This window comes from Rattus rattus, chromosome 1 (genome assembly GCF_011064425.1).
Source record: "Rattus rattus isolate New Zealand chromosome 1, Rrattus_CSIRO_v1, whole genome shotgun sequence".
In the NCBI taxonomy this organism is placed as follows: Eukaryota; Metazoa; Chordata; class Mammalia; order Rodentia; family Muridae; genus Rattus; species Rattus rattus.
This window is the reverse complement of record NC_046154.1, coordinates 211,916,211-211,929,538: the sequence shown is the minus strand read 5'-3', so window position 1 is coordinate 211,929,538 and position 13,328 is coordinate 211,916,211. Positions and strand designations below refer to the sequence as shown.

The window sequence follows — 13,328 nt, the reverse complement described above, 5'->3', positions numbered from 1 at the left end:
GATAAGATATTACTTTATTACTTTTAGTCAACCTTGAGGTTTCCTTTACTGAGTGGCCAAGGAAAATGATTTCCAGGGAGGGCTCTTCGCTTTCTGCTGCACCCTGGCTCTGGACAGGGGTGGCTGAAAAGGGCGCCCAGCTCTGAGACGCACTGACTGGTTATGTCCCAGAGCAGCTGTGACAAGCACTGTGATGTCCCAACAGCCACACAATTAGCTGTCTCCCAAGGTGGTGAAATTCAACACCACAGAAGGCAGCAGTTCAAGGTATCAGCCCACACTGCTACTTCCTGCTTCCGGAGTTGCTCACGGCCTCTCAGGAGAAAGAATGAGCCACCCTGGGAATGGTGGTGCCTGCAAACATGTGGAGCATCTGAGAGGGAGGGGTAAAGCAAAACGCACAGAAGCCATGTGAAGCTGTGCTTGGAACCTCCTGGTCGAAGTCCATGCCTGGGCTTTCTGGAAGTTCTTTAACCTCCTGCCCCCTGGAGAGCGTGAGGATGAGGTTCTGGTGGGGCGAATAGGTATCAGCCATGGTTTGTGCTTGGTCTTAATCCAGCTCTGGCAGGGGTGGCATCTCCAAGGGGTGGAAATGAGGTATGGCCTCTGGCTCAGCTGCTCAGGCAGCCCCAGGCATCCAGCAGGGGAGAGGCAACCTCCAAGGAGCAGAGGGCTGGAGGTCAGGCAAGTCTGTCTTTCCTGCTTTGCAGGGTTGAGGACAGGAGAAGGAGCCAGGGGGTCATAACTCATCCAGAAGGAAATGCGTTAAAGGGAGGCCTGCATCCTTTCCACACCGTGTAATTAACTCTCAGCAGAAGACGCCGTGGATTCATAACAGGAGCTGACAGCGGGGGAGGACAAGCACGAGAACCTTCTGGGTTCTTTTTAAATTTAATTTTTAAAAGAAACAAGAGCAGTTGCAATTATAATTGTGGACCTTCAGCGATGGTGTCTCCCAGCAACAAGCCAGATCCTGCTGTATGTCACCCTCTTCCCAGGCAGTGAACCGGAAGGTGTTGCCTGTCACAGAGCAGCTCCCTTCTAGCCCTGACCTGGCTCACCTAGGTCCTTCCCTCCACTCCATGCTCCCTTGGCCTGTGACTGTCCCCTGAACCCTGTTCTCTTCATGACAGCAGTCCTCGGGGTCACCTCAGCCTCCAGCCCGGGGCTCTCTGGGCCATGGAAATCAGCCAGGCCTCCTCCTGCGCTCCTCCCCCGGCTGTGCCCTGGGAGGAAGGGAGACAAGAAGGAGGAAAGGTGGGGAGCCCCAGGGTGTGGTAACCTAAGGTAGGCAAAGCCTGGACACCTGCCAAGATAAACAGGCCACCCCTCTCCCCAGCACAAAGGGCTCTCTGTGAGGACACTCCCAGACCCATATGGAATCCTGGAGGCTCATATTTCCTAACATAAAAAAATGCCCATTCCCAGCCAGGCCTGGGTGTGGCTAGTGGTTTGAATCTTGGTGGGTGGGGCCTGTGGACTCCCAGTGACCCATCTGGATGGTGTCTGTCTGTCCTTGCTGAGAGCTGATCCTCATAGGAAAATGGGGAGAGGCCAGACGGACAGCTTCTCTTGCAGACATGGTAGTTCTGCCTGCCTCTGGACTACACTTTCTAGTGTGTACTCCCGTCTCCCCTGTGTCCGTCCCCAGAAGATCTCTAATCAAACTACACCTAGAGCAGCCTTCTCTCCCGACTGATGCTGTCCGTTGTCACAGAGAAGTATGCTGTGGGCACAGAATAAGAACCAGTGCCCTCGGCAACGCTTAAGGCTCCTCCAGTGACCGTGGGAATGGATGGCCAGGAGTTTACGAAACCTTCTGTGGACCTTGTGGGGTTTGTGTTTCAGGAGAAAGAGTTAGAACAAGACCTCGGTTCTCAGCGAGGTCTCAAAGCCATAGGAATGGGCAGCCAAGCACCAGAACCAGCTACAACACAGCTCCAAAGCCGTTTCACGGTTTCTGAGGCCTTCGATAATGTACTGTGGCCGTGGCTAGCACAGTCCTTCCCTGTACCGCAACCGAGGCAGGATCTTAGACCGCGGGGCCTCTCCTGCATGATTGGCTGTATGAACTACAAAGGAGACATCTAGTCATTGACCAGACCTTTCTTTTTTAAATTAATTTAGTTTTATGTACATGGGTGTTTTGCCTGCATAGATTTCCAAACCATGTGTGTGCCTGGTACCTGCAGAGGCCAGAGGAGGTCAGATTCACTGGAACTGGAGTTACAGATGGTTGTAAGCTGTCGTGCGGGTGCTGGGAATTGAACTCAAGGCCTCAGGAAGAGCAGCCAGTGCTTCTAACTCCTGAGTCATCTCTCCAGCCCCAGTACAAACCTTTCTTGGGCACCAGCTATGGGCTAGTAGAGAAAACCTTCAACAGCCAGTTCCTGGGAGCAGCATTAGATAGGATGCAGTTTCTCCCTGTACTGGTCAGCTATGGTGGCTGTCACAAGCCCTCAGCCTGGGCCATCTACAGAAAAGAAGCACTGGTCAGTAGCTCTGTGGCCGGTACTCTGCAGAGGCGTTTGCTCCTGGAGGCTGTGTGGAATCATCTGTTCAATGCCTTTCTCCAACTCTTGGTGCTTTAGGGTTTGGAGTTCCTTGGCTTGTGGAAGCATCACCAACCTCGGCTCCACTTCACAAGGTGTCTTCCTGCCAGAAATTTTCTTTCCTTCTCTCTCTCTCTCTCTCCTCTTCCTTCTCTTCCTTCCTTCCTTCCTTCCTTTCTTGCTTGTGTTTGTTTTTGTTTTTGAGATAAGGTTTCTCTGTGTAGCCTTGGCTCTCCTGGAACTCACTCTGTAGACCAGACTGGACTTGAACTTGGAGATCCGACTACCTCTGAGTGCTGGGATTTAAAGGTGCATGTCACCACACCTGCTGAATTTTTCTTTTGTGGAAGGACATGGCCATTGTATCGAGGCACCTGCTCGTGGCCTCATCCTAGTCTGATCATTTACCAGGGCTGTTTCCCTGAGAGGATGTCTTCTTGGGCACTGGGGGTTAGAATTCCAGCATGCCATTTTAGGGGTGAACATAGAACCTTCTCTGGGAAAGCAAAAACTGGTGTGGAGGAGAGCGTTGCCCCCGGGACACTCCAGTTTCTTACAAGGTCTTCTGTGACCGCCTCTGATTGGTGAGACCAGGTCACAGTCCGCTCCTCACGGTCTCGCTAGCTAGGATTTTAGTGTCTGACCCCTGCCTTGGGTAGGCATGGAAAGTACTGTGGGTTTTCTCCCAGTGCAGATAGAACATTCCAACGACTCATCTAAACAAGGCAACAGAAATCCACTGTGCAAGGAAGGATTTGCAGGCTTCTTTCCAAGGAGCCCCAGAGGGGTGGGGCAGCATCATCTTGTCTCCTCCTTGTGCGGCCCGTGTTAGAGAACCAGCATCTCATGTTTAATAAGCACTTCCTGTAAGCCAGGCAACTCTGCCTTTATTACCTATAGGGTATTCACGTGTGGTACACGTGTGGCTGCTTCTCTTCTTCCATCATCTGTTTCAAGGCAAACATGGGTAGTTTTTGCCGTGATCACCTGTACTCATCACGGGCCCAGTTTCTAATCTCCTGTGTTGCCTGTTTGAATCCTTACAACAGCTCTTGAGATGAGATGGCGCTCATGCCCCTTCCACAGATGAGAAGACAGAGGAACAGGGGGGCGCAGGAACTTAGGAAAGACACGCTGAGCTGACTCCCGGCGTTCATGTACAGATGATGGAATGAGAGCTGGAGGCAGAGCCTTCCTAGCCACCGTTGATGGACAGTGGTGAGCCCTGTAAGCTGCTGCCCTGCTGCCCCTGACTGGCATGTCCACTGTGTGCTGGCAGTTGTGCTGTGGGCACACGGCAGCCTTGCCTCTTAGAGGCATTCTGTCTAAGAGCTTGAGGACCCTGAGAAGAAGTGGGGGGCGGGGGGAGAAGGCACTGGAGCCAGCCTGGAGCCTCTGTCTGCGTAGGTGGCTGAGGAGAGACTACGTCAGAGGGTTAGCTCCTGAACTTCTGACCCTGCTGGGTGTTCACAGATGGCTCCCTGCAAGGGCAGGGAGGGCCTCACGCTGGTCCCTTGCCAGGGTGCTGCTACACACAGGGCCAGGCTGTTCCCAAGCTTCTTCCCTGGAGGCCATGTGGCTGAGAGAGCAGACCTTTCTCGCTGAGCTGTATTGAGAATATGGTTCAGGCCCCTGACATGTCTAGAGAGACAGAGACCTGGGACTCTGGTCTGCAGAGTTGAGGTGGTTTGGTTTTTTTGTTTGTTTGTTTTGTTTTTTGTTTTTGTTTTTTTTTTTGTTTTTAAGATTTATTTATTGTATTTACATGAGTACACTGTAGCTGTCTTCAGACACACCAGAAGAGAGAAGAGAGCATCGGATCCCATCCCAGATGGTTGTGAGATACTGTGTTTGCTGGGAATTGAACTTAGGACCTTTGTAAGAGCAGTCAGTGCTCTTAACTGCCGAGCCATCTCTCCAGCCCCCTAGAGTTGAGTTTTGAGTCTTACTATGCAAAGAACAGAGCAAGTTGTCATGACTCTGTTGGTACCAGGGACATCTGTGATTCCCGGGAGTGCTTAACTGGCTCTAAGGCTTGACTTTCCAAAGGAAGCAGGGCGCATGCTAGCATCATGAGGGTTGGGGTTTGTAAGTGACATTGTAGTAGCACATGTCCTTCCTTCCTCCTGCGTGTGGATCCCCCACTGAGTTCCTGCTCCCAGACTCTAGGCTTTAAATTGGGGAGGAGGGCAGGAAACAGCAATAAAGGGCCAGGTGTGATGGCAAGTACTTAGAGTTCTGTTTGGGTTATATGGCATGAGAATTACATGGGCCCAGACGTTTGGGCCTCGCCTGGGCAACATAGCTAGACATGATTTCCTTCAACCTGATTCACAATCAGGTAAGCATACAATGTCGTTCTATCCGCTAGCAGTACAGTCCATAAAAACACAAAGAAATAAGAAAGAGAAGGAAAAAGAAATTATCCACGGGAAGTCTTTATTATAAACTATGAAATATGAAGTTAATAAAAAGTTGCAGAAATGATTCCAAAAATCAATAATGTTCCAGAGCTTTAAAACTGGATTAATTTCATAATAACAGGAGAATATTAATGTGTTGTAGGCTCTTATTCCTGAGCTTCTCCCCATGAATAAGCAGAAAAGGGGGACATTTATAGAATTTAAAAATAAAACAAGGGGCTGCCCGAGTTTCCAGGCATCCTATTAAATTTGAATTCTTGATAAGTACCAACCCCATTTTAAACATATGTCTCAAATATTGCATGAGATGTGTACTGATACTAAAAAGTTATTTCCCAGATGCTCAAATTTAACCAGCTACCCTGTATTTCTGTTTACTCCAACAGGCTACCTTAGGTCTGTTCTTGAATCCATCTGAGGCAGAGTAGGCAAAGGAATGAGAGTTGAAACAGCTGTTGGGTAGACCCTAGGGATTCCAGGCTTCTGAGGCTGATCCCTGGGCTGCCACTTGGGGACCCGAGAGCTCCCATACTTCTTCTCACAGCAGCATTTCCCTGGAGGGAGCAGGCTGGCCCCATAGCTGCAATGGGGAGCCTGTAAAATAACTTCAAACAAGTCAGAAGAGAGGACTAGATGTGCCCAGAAGTGGCACAGTTGACAGTCACCACAAGAGAGTCCACCAGGCCTGATCACAGGTGCCTGGCCTTGGATATGGTGGGCCAGCCTTGCCACCTGGGAGGTTAGTGACACTAAGCCACATCTCCAGTGGCCCAATAACTCCAAAGCCTGCTCTGACCTTCCTTCGAGCCCAGCTGTTCAGCCCATCCTCTTACTAAATTCCCCCACATTCTCCAAAGCTGAGGTCATGGAAAACTCCCCCCCTCCGGCGAGGGGGGTGCGTGCTGCCAGGCTGAAGTGCCAATGAGATTAGCTGGGTGGTTTGTGTAGCTGTGGAGGGTTGTGGGTACAGAGAGAGAGTCACCTAGGCTCCCTAGAAGCCAGGGAGAGAGTCTAGCAGTTTCCCCAAAACAGGAATGAGGCTTCTCTGAGGACTCCTCTACTCCAGTGCTGTAGGGCAGATACTCTGGGTCTTCCTGCTTATCCTGCACTGTGGGGGCTACTCCAGGTCCTTTCTGGTGAACAGCAGCCAGGGGAGGGTGAGAGCCAGGGGCAGACCTGCCTGGGAGGCTTCCCTGGGGCCCTGGGAGGGAAGGAAGGAAGAATGGCTTCGTAGAGATGCCTTTAGGTTCATTTTAAAAGATGACAAAACCAAGACAGACATTGGGGGCTTTCTGCAGTTAGCAAGTGGTGAGGAGTACCTGTCAGGTCACCCCAGCACTAGAAACTCAGCCCGTGACATGATTCTCTGCTGTTCCAGAACATCCTGTCTTCCCGCAGGAGGAAACACCTCCTGTTAGCTCTGTCAGGCTGTGTAGTCATGTCCCCTGACACCCACTTCCACAGGTTGGTCTGCAGCTGTGAAATTTCCACTAGACAATAATGCTGGAGGGAACCGGTGTACTTGTGTGAGCATGCCAGCAACTCGGTCCCTGGGCCCTCAGCCCTCCTCCCACAGAGCTTGGTATAGTGTGTGGGCTAGGCTCCAGGGGTTTGTGTGTTGATGATTGCCCCTCCTCTGTGCCCTTGGGGAGTCTCATTTGAGGAATCCTGACAGCCTGATGATCAATCCATAGTCCCATGTATGTGATTGGTCAGGTTTGAGATATTTGCTTCATGGTATCTCCCCGAAAAGGGACTCAACAGGTTGACTTGCCCCTGTGCCCTCTTCAGTCCTTCACAGAAGGGTCAAGCTTCACCCATCTTTCTTGCATTGGGATTGTCTCAGTCTCTGAGGGCCTTGTGGCTATACCTCCTCTAAATTCTCTCCCACAGTTGATGGCAAGAAATTTCTGGTAGTTTTGTGTGTGATGGAGAGAGAATGAGAGAAAGGGCTGAGGGAGGCTTACTCAGAGAGAGGTGAGGGGGTAAGGATCAGGCTTACGGGCTTCCAATTACGCTCTCATGGTATATACATTTGCCTTGGGAGACTGATGCAGGGCCTCCCAACCGGGTTTGCTTAGAGGATAGTCAAAGGAGTGCAGGCCACCAACCCAGGGCCGGTGCTCCAGCACCCCCTAGCTCAGGGGTTACTAAGCAGCACTCCTCCCATCCCACAATAATTTGCAGCCCCTCTAAACACCCTGCCCACACAGTGCCTTCTCTTACAGTATGAATTTAGAGCCAGGCTGTGGAGAGTTCGAATTCCGGCTCTGAAACTTACCAGACTTGGAAACATGACTTAACTCTTTGTAAACCTCCAACGTGGGGTTCTGAGCACCAGCTGCCTGCCTGGCTGTGGGGGTTATGCCAGAAGTCATGACAGCTGGCTGCTTGTCACTGTTCCTAATGTGATGATGTGACAATTGTCTCTCTTTTACCTTTCCTCCCCCATATTCAGCTGAATCTCTGCCAAGTGCTATCTTCCATGGCCTCAGCAGCATGGAGATCCTGGGCAGCCTGGGGAGCCTCAGCGGCAAGACCCACCCAGCAAGGTGTGGTGAGAAGGGAGACAGAGCAGAAGGTTCCCATGTGAACGAACCAGAGAGCGCCGGTGACCTCCCGCGAGATTCTGAGGAACACTGTTTCCCCTGACTAAAGGAGAGAAGGTAGGGAAGGCCTCCTGGGAGACACAGGGACACAGGACAGAGCCAGAGCCTCAGGTCTCTAATGGGGTGGCCGAGACCTTATTTTGGAAAAGGGTCTCTGATGATATAATTAAATATTTCAAGCTGACAACATCCTGACTTCTCTGGATGGATATTAAGTCTAGTGTTAAGTGTCCTTACAGGGGCAGTACAAGAGAATTCACATAAGGCAAAGGCCATAAGAAACAAGGCAAAGCCTTGAGCTAAGCCGCGGTGAGCCAGGGAAGGCCTAGAGACATCAGCAGCCGAGCAGGACAGGAGGGGGCGGGTCCTCCTGACACTTGACTTCTGGCCCCCCCAGAACAATGAGACCATTTTCTATGGTTTTAACTATCTAGCCTGGGGTTTTCACAACAGCAGCAGGGACCTAGCCCCCATCTCCACTGCTAGATCCCTTAGCAAAAGCCCGAGTCAGCGAGGGTGCTTGTCTTGGTTAGTATTCTGTTAACTTGGCACAAGGTGGAGTCACCTGAGCAAAGGAACTCAGCTGAGAAAATGCCTCCATCAGAATGCCAGTGTGGGACGGCCCAGCCTACAGGGGGCAGAGCCACTCCCAGGACCATGTCCTGAGTGGCATAAAAAAGCAGGCTGAGCGAGCGATGGAGCAACCCCCTCAGCCGTGATCCTCCACAGTCTCTGCTTTAGTTCCTGCTCGACTCCTGCCCCGACTCCCCTTCATGACGACATAAGCAGTGAGGGGAACAAGCCCGATGCTCTGGGTCACGGCGTTCTTTGACAGCGATAAGAGCACTGTAACCACAGAACAAGGGTGGCTGTGATGACAAACACTTAGCTCTGGAGGTCAGGAGTCGAGCTCAGGGTGCGGGAGCTCAGGCTAGTGGAGGCCTCTCCGGGCTCTCACACAGCCTTTGGATGCTGCTGCCTGCACGCCGGAAGCTGATCCGCCACCTCTCAGGTTTGTCTTTTCCTTGAGTCAGGGTCTGGGTCTCGGTCTGTAGCCCAGGTCTGGCTTCAATTACATTCTTCCTGCGTCTACCATGACTCATGTGCCATTGTGAGTGTAGCAGTCAGAGGACAACTGGAAGGTCAGTCCCCTCCTTCCATAGCTCGGTTTCGGGGTTGGGGGATTGGGGGCTCAAGGCGTTTGGCTTGGGAGCAAGCACCTTTACCTGAGCCACCTTATGGGCCTTGATTTCATTTATTTTGTTCCTTTCTCTGTGTGTGTGTGTGTGTGTGTGTGTGTGTGTGTGTGTGTGGTGCACATGTGTGTGACGTATGGTATATGCATGCATGTGTGTGTGGTGTGCATATGTGTATGTGGTGTGTGTATATGTGTGTGGTGTGTATCATACATGGTGTGTGTCTGTCTGTGTGTGTGTGGTGTGTGGTGTGCATGTGTGTAAGTGGTGTGTGGTGTGTGTATGTGTGCAGTGAGTGTTCATATGTTTGTGTGTGTGTGCGTGTGTGTGTGTGTGTGTGTGTGTGTGGTGTGCATGTGTATGGTGTGTGTGTGTGTGTGTGTGCATGTGTGTGTGTGTGTGTGTGTGTGTGCAGTGAGTGTTCATATGTTTGGTGTGTGTCATGTATGGTGTGTGTGTGTGTGTGGTGTATTGATATTGGATGTATGGGGTGTGTGTGTGGTGTATTGGATGTATGGTGTGCGTGCATGAGCTCCAACATACATGAACATGCACACACATGTACACACACAAATGCACAATCTCAAACTGTCTCCAGATTGTGACTTAATTTGTAACCTGCTTCTAGGTTATCCTGGTGCATGGCTGAGGCGGTGTCTGGCCCTGAGTTCTCCAAGGCCTGGCTTTGAATTAGTGCATTTGCATTGAATTAATTTGTAGAGTTTGTTTCTGAATGCTCTTGGCTTTGCTGCCCAGGACCCTCTGAAACATAACTCTGCAAAGGTTCTCAGCACTGCCCCACGCACAATCACTCCCCCACAGAGGAGACTGTGCAAGCTGAGAGATACCCATGCTCCAGTCATCTGGGCTATAGGGGAGGGCACTTCAAGGACAGGAGAGCAAGGCTGTCCTTTTGAGGCTAGCTCAGTAGCTTGGCTCTGCTTTTGCCTGAGAGCCATGGCCCTGACCCAGGGACAATGGTGCCAGCGCTGCCACTCTGGCCTCTGCTCCCCTTCATCCCTTCCATCTGGAAAGGAGGCAGGGCCTCTCAGAGTTTGCTGAAGAGAGACAGCAGATTGCTAAAAGCCTGCTCCCGGGAGGGGATGGAGGGAAGGCTCAGCACCAAAGAGCATTTGCTGCTCTTGGGGAAGATCCAGATTTGGTTCTCAGCACCCGCAGAGCACCTCAGAAGCCTGTAACTCCCTCTTCTGGCCTCTCCTGCCCTCCTCGGGCACTGCAAGCACACCATACATGCAGGCAAAACACTCACATACAAAAAATAAATCCTTTGCTTTCGGGGTCAGTCTTACTGTGTAACTCTGACTAGTCTGGAATTCACTGTGTAGACCGGGCTGGCCTCATCTCACAGAGATCTGCTTGTCTCTGTTTCCCAAATGCTGGGCTTAAAGACATTCACTATACACTGGGCACTATATATGTGTGTGTGCATATGTATGTATGTTTGTATGTATGATGTATGTATATATGTATGTATGTGTGATGTATGTATGTATGAATGATATGGGTAGGTAGGTATGATGTATGATGTATGCATGTATGTATGATGTATGTATGATATAGGTATGTATGCATGATGTATGTATGATTTAGGCATGTATTTAGTATGTATGTATGTATGTATGTATGTATGTATGTATGTATGCATGTATGCATATGAGCCTGCTTATAAAAATCATCCAGAGTTACAGTGTGGCTCACTGGTAGGCCATATAGCTTGGGCTCTACCTTCATCCCTAAACAAATCCTTCCCCACCAAATCACACCAGAAAGTGGCCCACCATAAAGAGCAACCCCACAAGGTTTAGGGGTAGCTCTGTGGATAAAGCTCTTGTCATGCAGACCTAATGACCCAGGTTCTATTCCCTTCCTGGGGCCTTTGCGGATGGAGAGAGCAGAGTGTAACGTTGTCTTCTGACCTCCACATGTGCACAGTGGCCCCTCCTCATCACACACAGACACACACACACACACACACACACACACACACACAAATATTTCAAAGATGTGCAATGCTTAAAATCATAAGAGCAGGGCTGGAGAGATGGCTCAGTGGTTAAGAGCACTGACTGCTTCCCCAGAGCTCCTGAGTTCAAATCCCAGCAACCACATGGTGGCTCACAGCCATCCGTAATGAGATCTCGTGTGTCTGAAGACAGCTACAGTGTACTTATATATAGTAAATAAATTAATCTTTAAAAGAATCATAAGAGCAAACTACATTGGGGTATGTGGATGAAAACCCATAGTGAACACTAAATAAATTACTAAAAATAAAGACCAATAATATCTCTAAGAGATTTCTAATCGGATCTCATTCCTAAATTCAGATTGCTGCTATGCTCAGACAATAATCTTGGCTCGGGTTAGATGTGACCAAAAATGCTCTCGTGTTGTCTGATCTTCACACCGTGACCATGGCTTCTCTGATGGTGCTCTGGCCCAGCTGGGAGACGTAGGCCAGTTCCTGGTCCGCCTTACTCTGTCTCAGTGCAGCTTGCTAGGGCAGACAGCTGGGCAGGCTGAGATCTTTGGGGCAGATGCTGTCTGATTCAGTGCCCTGCAGAGTAGCCCTACTGTGCCCTTTCCGGCGAGGAGGCAGGCTGTGCAGCAGGTGTGATGGGTGGAAGCCAGTGTAGCTCAAGGACCCCAGGATCCAAGTGGCAAGAAGCACTGTGGTAGAGATCTCTTTAGATGCTGACCTGGGGTTTCCCGCCTTTGGTCATGGAGTTCCCAGATGAACACACACACACACATACACACACACACACACACACACACACACATATTATATTTACAACAAGCCCTAAACAGCACAACAGCTGGACAGTTGCCTGTCCTCTATGCTCTTAGAATCCACTTTCCCATCGATAACCCCGAGTTATTACTTACTATTCATCTGGGCTGCTCCTAACTCCAGTTGGGCAGCCCTCAGGGTCACGCTCTCTTGAGCCTTATCCCGTGGCAGCTTCTCCTTCCTCCTCTCCTGCGTGTTCTTCTTTCTCGTGGTCCTCCTCTCCCCCACGCCTGAGAAACCTAAACCCCACCCATGTCTACTCTGCCTAGCTGCTGCCTGTTGGCATCTTTACTTACCAACTACAAAGATAAAATTAACCTAGACCACCTGGATTGGAATCAAGCTACCCAAAAGGATGGGAGACTTCCGGTCTGGTGCAAAAAGGAATTCCAATAAAAACGAACATAGCGATTGGTACTCGTCATATGCAGGCGTTCATCAGTCTGTGGTGTTTGTGGCCGTCGCCTTCATCACGATGGCGAGTATCTCATTAGCATGGCTAATATTCTACCATACACAGCGCTTCCTACACACTGGTTCACAGTTTGGAAGTCAGAGTCACAGAAAGGAAACTAAGAAGGTTATGACCAGCTCCCACTACACACCGTGAAGCACGGAGAGAAGGGAGTCGATGTTGATGCTGAGAATTGTACAGTGTGTATTGGAAACCTTAAAGTCAAAGATGTTATGCCATGCAGACATATTTTGACTCATGCAGACGTGTACATTGACCGATGGCTTTTAGCTCACTGAACGTGTCCAATGTGTACACTTGATGTCATCAAGACCCTGGGCTATTGGGGGGACCCTGAGGATGCACAGGAACTACCCATCCCAGAAGCTGCCCCAAGAAGTGTTTCTGTTGGGAATCTGAGGGTGACAGCCCAAGATGAGAGGTGTGAAAGCAACCTTCCATCATCTCCCCAAGTGAGTTTGGGCCACACCGACCCTGTCTTAAAGAAGAAGCGGGGGGAGGACACAGCATTGATAGGAGCGGCAGGAGTGACCCTCAGCATGGAGGATCCATCTGCTGGTGCCTCTTCACCGACAGCCTTGCCGACAGAGCCTTGGCGTGAATACAGGACACTGAGTTTTCACTCCAGGGCATAGCTTGTACACTTGAAAACAGTGGATTCTGTTTTACTTTACCTTTCAGATCCAGGCTCGATATGCAAAGGGCCGAGATATTTTATTCCTAAAGGACTTTTAATTAGCCTTCATCTATTTATCTACTAAAGTATGACGTCTATCATAAATTTCCTGGTATCAAACTGTCACAGACGTATGCGGAGGGGTTGTTTCTGAGCACTAGATAAGCTTCTGTGGTACTATAAAACAAGGTTCTGTTTCTCAGGCCTTTTAGACAAAGCTCACTCAGTTGAATTGTGAAATGTAGTTCCTCAGTGATCACATGAACTTTCCCTGAATCTGACTCTAGAACCTGTAAAGTGAGAAACCTTGCCGTGGGCCGTGGTACACACCTGCAAACTCAGGAGGCCGAGGCAAGCCTACCGTGGGCTGCGTAGCAAGACTGCTCCGGAGGAGATAAGGGAGAGAAATCAGCTGTCTTGCACTATATTGTCTACAGAGGCTCTGAACCCACACATACCCTTTATTATGTGAAATTGTGAAAAGAACGCTAGACGGTTTTATGATTTACATTTTTACCTTTATTGCCTAATTTCTTTTCACACTTAAAAAGAGGAGGAACTCAGGATGGAGACAGCGGAGGA

General features: G+C 50.1%; 1 pseudogene; it reads left to right on the top strand.

Annotated features, from left to right (window-relative positions):
- The first annotated feature begins 1,791 nt into the window (after positions 1-1,791).
- On the top strand, positions 1,792-12,671 carry LOC116884800 (annotated as a pseudogene).
- Positions 12,672-13,328: the final 657 nt, after the last annotated feature.